The sequence below is a fragment of the Leiobunum rupestre genome, chromosome 2 (assembly GCF_980474605.1).
Source record: "Leiobunum rupestre chromosome 2, qqLeiRupe1.1.hap1, whole genome shotgun sequence".
Taxonomy (NCBI): domain Eukaryota; kingdom Metazoa; phylum Arthropoda; class Arachnida; order Opiliones; family Sclerosomatidae; genus Leiobunum; species Leiobunum rupestre.
The window spans coordinates 86725980-86732889 of NC_143385.1; the positions used below are offsets into that span (position 1 = coordinate 86725980).

Consider the following 6910-nt stretch of genomic DNA (forward strand, 5'->3'; position numbering starts at 1 on the left):
AAAGTTCAACAAGCCGCCGCGGCCGTTGCTCCTCAACTCGATGAATACGCTACAGCAGCAATCGTACTCAATAACTACTTTTTTACCGCGAAGAAATTCTGTAGTGGAGGAATTCAAATTCCGCCAAGCGACTCAATTACAAAATGAGTCCATTGATGAGTATACTGTGCGACTCCGAACTCTCGCAGCTTCCTGTGAATTTCACGACTCGAATAAGGAGATTCTGGGACACCTTGTCAAAACATGCACGTCCGCGTCGCTTCGACGAAAGGCATTACGCGAGCCAGCGCTCGCATTGGACGAATTCCTTACCATAGCACAATCATACGATCTGGCCGAGGAACAAGCGCATCTCATTGAAACTAAAGAATACTTTACTACAAACGCTCTCAGTGCTCAAGCTACAACTTCATACTGACTTCTACAGCGTGCTACACCACAACTACACCAATCAGATCCACTGCTAACGTACCAAGTAAACAACCAACTCAATTCTAACCAACCGCAACTACATCAAGCAACTCGACAACCAACTACATACCAGGAAACTCGCCCACTACAACAACTACAATCAAATGAACTCCATTATCCCTCATCAACAAATCCTTCCAGCCATATCAACAAGCCACATTTTTCCAACCTAACAATCGTCCATTCCAACCTATGCAACAACAAATATGACCATTAACACGACAACAAAACCGCCGAACAGTGACTTCTCGACAGCCACCGATTGGTCTCAACAATAGGCTTCCATTCACGGCTATTTGCTACAACTGTGGCGGTACATTTCCACACCCACAGGGAAAAAACACTTGCCCAGCACGAAATGACTCTTGTTCATGGTGTGGTAGAGTCGGCCATGTTGAACAAGTGTGTCGATATAAGGCAAATGAAGGTGATACACAATTTCCAGCAGCAGCCATTACTGTCGATGAGTCGCGGGACGATACGGGAGAATATGACGACGTACAAAACGACTATGACGTGTCATATATTTGCACACTGATTACTTCTGGGGAAACAGCAGTCGACGCCTCTCGTGACAACCATGAATTGGAGACTACAAACCGAAAATTTTCGATATCGGCGGATTGCAGATTACTGCCCTTCAAGACTCAGGTGCGTGCGTCAATATCTTAGACTACAAAACATACTCGCGACTTCAACCAAGACCGGAGCTTGACCCTTCATCCGTCAAAGTGCTCCCATACGCTTCTCAAGAACCTTTGCCGTTAATTGGGAAGTTCACGACTGACATTAATTTCAACGAATACTCCATTTCCGAACCCTTCCATGTACTACACCCTAGTAAAACTGCGTACAACATAATCGGCGCACCAACTCTAAAGAAATTAAATTTACTCCCACGGGTGAATTCCCTACGTCAACCCAACGAGGAGAACTCTGATGAAATCGTACATACGTACCCCAGTCTTTTCAACGGCATAGGCAAACTTAAAAATTTTCAAGCGCATTTACATGTCAATCCATCGATGCCTCCAATTGCCATTCACCACCAAAGAATACCTTTCCATCTAAGACCACAAGTAAAAAAAGAAATGGAATATTTGCTCGAAAATTACATCATTGAACCAGCTTTGGGGCCAACAACTTGGTTGTCGCCTGTAGTCATAGTACCAAAACCAAATAATGCAGAACAAATCCGAATGTGTGTTGTTATGCGAGAGCCAAATAGAGCCATACTTCGTGAACGTCATACGTCACCAACAATAGAGGACATCATTTACCAAATGAATGGGATGACAGTTTTCAGCCGTCTAGATCTAAACAAAGGCTACCATCAGCTTGAGCTCGACGAAGCTTCGAGACACATTACGACGTTTTCGTCTCACATCGGACTTTTCCGTTACAAAAGGCTGAATTTTGGAGTTAACAGTGCGGCGGAAATTTTTCAGAAATCCATTGGAAATATAATTTGTGGCATTCCCAATGTGATAAATACAAGCGACGACATCCTAATTGGCGGACTGGACCAAAAAGATCACGACGTGAAACTCACGGAAACCCTACGCCGCATAAACGAAAGTGGCCTTACACTCAATAAAGAGAAATGTGAATTTCGTAAACATTCCCTGACGTTCTACGGACACATATTATCGAGTGACGGAGTGAAACCAGATCCCAAAAAAGTTGAAGCTTTAGAATCCCTACCAGCACCCAAAAACGTACATGATGTGAGGAGTTTTCTAGGCTTGGCTAATTATTGCGCGCGGTTTATACCGAATTTTGCAACAATCACCCAGCCACTTCGTAACCTAATGAAGAAAAACAGCGACTGGGTATGGACTTCCAACCACGACCATGCTCTACGAACTATAAAATGACACATGAAGACGGCAACCACATTGTCATATTTTGATCCAAACAAATTAACCACTGTACATGTGGACGCAAGCCCGTTCGGGCTCGCTGCTATGCTTACACAAGTAGATTCAATGGGACAAGAGACAATCGTAGCTTTTTCCAGACCAACTCTCACCACCACAGAAAAAAGATATTCCCAAATTGAAAGGGAAGCTCTCGCAATCGTATTTGGTTGTGAACACTATCATTCGTTTGTCGCCGGCTCTGAATTCGTCGTACTTACAGATCATAAACCCCTTGTGACCATTTTTAATAATCCAAGGTCACTAACTGCAATACGAATCCAGCGCTGGATCTTGAGACTACAACAATATGACTTCGAAGTACGATACCAACCAGGGAAACTAAACCCGGTGGATTATTTATCAAGGCACCCATACTTAAATACCGAAGAGGATCAATACAATGATTTACTTGTAGCGGCACTTTTCGAACCATTTCTTAACGCCATAACCATAAATGAAGTTAAAGATGAAACCGCGAAAGACCCAATATTAATGGTCGTGCAAGAAGCGATACAAAATTTTGTCAAATGGGACACATACACACTCGCTAGTGACGGGCTGCTACGGTGGCAAGCCTCCAAGAAGATTAGGCACGAAATAACGGAAGTCGACGGCTTACTCCTATGAGGAACTCAAGTCATTCTACCAAAGTCACTAGAAAGCAAGGCAATCGCCATTGCTCACGAAGGCACCCTGGAGTAGTCCGCACGAAGCAGGCCCTACGTGACAAACTTTGGTTTCCTAATATCAATCAACAAGTGAAGACACTGGTAGACAGCTGTCTTCCATGCCAAGCAACTACCCCTAATAACCAATATCAACCACTTCAAATGACACCTTTGCCGAAATATCCATGGCATTCCGTGTCCATGGACTACATTGGACCTACCCCGTCCGGCGATTTCATTTTGGTAATGGCAGATGAATACAGCCGGTGCCCTATAACAACAATTATCCCTTCAACAAATATCGCCGCTGCAAAGAACGCGCTGAGAAACGTTTTTTCGCTTTTTGGGGTACCGGTCAAGGTCAAGTCGGATAATGGCGCGCCTTTCAATGCGCATGATTTTGCCCATTTTTTACAAGGAGTACGGATTCACTCACCAACGAGTCACGCCAAGATGGCCACAAGCCAACGGGTTAATCAAGCGTCAAATGCCGATGTTGGCGAAAGTAATAAGGACTGCAATGTTGGACGGTGTATTTTGGAAATCAAAGTTACCAAAATATCTGCTAAACTTTCGCGCAGCCACCCACCCAACAACAGAGAAATCACCCGCATTTTGGTTCTTTCACCGCGACATTAACACGCGTCTCCCAGCATTACTACGTGAGTCACCACAAGATGTGGAAGTAAGAGAACAAGACAATTTAAAGAAACTCTTAATGAAAGGAAACGCTGATAGACGACATAATGCTCACGCCCACGAAATTAAAATAGGTGATAAAGTATTACCGAAATTGATTCAAAGGACTAAATTTGATCCCTTACTTGACTCCAACCCTTGGGAAGTCATTGGCGTCAAGGGTGCGGATATATTAATTTGGAGCAAACAAGATCAAATTACTTAAGACGGGCGACAAATTCATTTCACAGCGGGACATATACGAAAACGATTACGATGATGCCAAACCGAGACGACATCAAGTACAAGCGGAAACCAACATATTGAACCGAACAGGTTCCCAGGGACGACACAACGCTAGTCCCATAAATTCGACTCCGATTGGACCACCTGATACTCAAGCTAGACTGACGCCCTTAGTCCCTCCCGGAACTTACGAGAAAACACTAAACCCCCTAAACGGTACACCAATAATTGAAAAAAAAACCCCCTATATATGTTATATTCATTCTATATACTTGTATTTATTGCATACGGACGTTTTTGCTTAAAAAAATTGTTTGGTTAAGGGAGGAATGTAATATCCTCAAATATGTATATATTGCTTATAATTGGGAAGGCTTTGACATTTGGGGCTTTTTTGAATTGGCGCGCGGAAAGAGGCGAGAATTCGAAAAGCCCGCGTTTTGAAATTGTAAAAAGGTATTCGAAGTTTCATTTAAATCAAGGAATACCTCTGCGTATTTTTCCGTACCAGAGTGACTGAGAAAAATCATATCACCTCGGGCAGGAATCGAACCTACGACTTTTGTGTTACCATCCCAACGCCACTACCATTGGACTACCGAGGCCACGAATAATCAGGCCTCGGACATCCAATTTAAGAATGACTCGATCTGGTTCACATTATTGACTACAGGCTATCAAGGTCCTGTTATAAATTAGTTGACGTAAAATGCTACGGCACCGTCAACAACGGGTTAAATGTATCCCGTCAATAATGTGAACCAGATCGAGTCATTATTAAATTGGATGTCCGAGGCCTGATTATTCGTGGCCTCGGTAGTCCAATGGTAGTGGCGTTGGGACGGTAACCCAAAGGTCGTAGGTTCGATTCCTGCCCGAGGTGATATGATTTTTCTCAGTCACTCTGGTATGGAACAATACGCAGAGGTATTCCTTGATTTAAATGAAACTTCGAATTCTATTAATTCCTGCGTAATAATATAAATAAATTGTAAAAAGGTAGTTGTTTATTAAAATATAGAACCGAACGGATTAGTTTTATTTCACTCCAAAACCTTACTAAGCCTAATATCAGGAAAACACGACAGCAACTCCGATTCAACAAAGTACCAATGGAGAAATACACTCAGTTTCCACAGATTTTTCATGGAGGGAACCATACAGCCACTAAAACTTCATAGATTTCACACAGAAAATCACATTCAGATTCTACACATTTATCACGAAGAAACGCGTACAGAAAAAAGATTCTGCAGAATTTCCAAGAAGAAACACATACCGAAACTGAGATTCTACAAATTTATCACGGAGGTACACGTACAGCCACTCAAATTCTACAGATGTTCCTTTAAAAAACACGTAGAGCAATTCAGATTCTACAGAATCATCACGGAGAAAGACATACAGCAATTCAGTTTCTAAAGGTTTATGTATTAGAAAGACGTACAGAAACTTATGTTCTATAGATTTATCATGGAGTAACATACAGAAACTCAAACTTCATAGATTTTTCACAGAGAAACACCAATAGCTACTTAGACAAACAAATTTTTTCATGAAAAACATGAAATATTGCCATTCCTTAAGACGAAAGGTTGTAAGTTGCCATATGAAAGGTGAATTAATAAAATTTTCTACAAATTGCTGAAGTTGGATTTTTGGAAAATATGTCGAATGGTAAAATATCCTACAAATTGCTGAACTGATATATGTTGCTATGATATTTTGAATGGTTAAATATTTTAAAATACTCTTTTAAATCGGTTTTCAAAATATTTTTTTCTTGTGCAAATTAAATATTGTTGCATTCCTTTCAACTATTTATACTTATACGCAAGTCTTAAAACTAATAATAAATAAATAAATAAATTTCACTGCGAAAAATAGTTTTCTTATTACATTTCACTACAATAAATAGTTTTCTTCATACATTTTAATACAATAAATAGGTTTCGTAGTACATTTCACTACAATAAAAAGTTTTCTTAATATATTTCTCTACAATAAGTAAAATAAGTAGTTGTCTTAAAACATTTCTCTACAAGAAGTAAAATAAGTAGTTGTCTTAATACATTTCATTGCAATAAACAGTTTTCGTAATACATTTCATTGCAATAAACAGTTTTCGTAATACATTTCACTACAATAAGTAAAATAAGTATTTTTTCTTAAAACATTTCATCACAATAAATAGTTTTCTTAAAACATTTCACCACAATAAATAGTTTTCTTAATACATTTCACTACAGTAAATAGTTTTCTTAATACATTTCACTACAGTAAGAACAATTAGTTTTTTTCTTTATATATTTCACTACAATAAGTACAATAAGTTTTTCTTAATAAATTAGATTGCAATAAATAGTTTTCTTAATCTCGACATACAAAATAGCGCTTTTCGAAATTGCAAATTTTGAGCACCCGTTGTTTAAGGGGGAACATGAACCAGATACTAGTCCTGCACCTGAGAAAGGCAGATGGAAAGCCTCTACTGAATAGCCTTGAGCTAAAGTTGAAGAACGTCTCTTGAGAAACCCGTGAAGTATGCTGTCAACTACAGAGGACCTTTAGTACCTTAGCTTTTAAGGACTTTGCGAACTTCTGGTACAGAGGAAATAAAACGGTTTCTATCAGGAATGATACTAGGATCGGAACGTTACGTGAGGAGTAGAAATTATGGTACAAGGACTCATTTAGACAGATATCTCATTCTGCTGCTAAATTTCGTCCACAACCTTTGATATTGAACTGCGATCTGGATTAACTTTGGTTACTCTTTTGAATTTAGTTTTACGTTGATAAATTTATTAGATACAACATCGCCTTTTTATTATTATTATGGTCAATCTCTGGAATCACACGTGGAAATTTGTGATACACTTTTATATTTTAGCCGTATTTTAAGGGTCATTAGTAGTTAGAGCT

The 6910-nt window shown here is 39.7% G+C and overlaps 1 non-coding gene across 1 annotated transcript; it reads left to right on the forward strand.

Annotated features, from left to right (window-relative positions):
* Positions 1-4795: 4795 nt before the first annotated feature.
* TRNAT-GGU (transfer RNA threonine (anticodon GGU)) lies at positions 4796-4868 on the forward strand. Its single transcript has one exon. It is a non-coding gene; the product is annotated as a tRNA-Thr (tRNA).
* The last annotated feature ends 2042 nt before the right edge of the window (positions 4869-6910 follow it).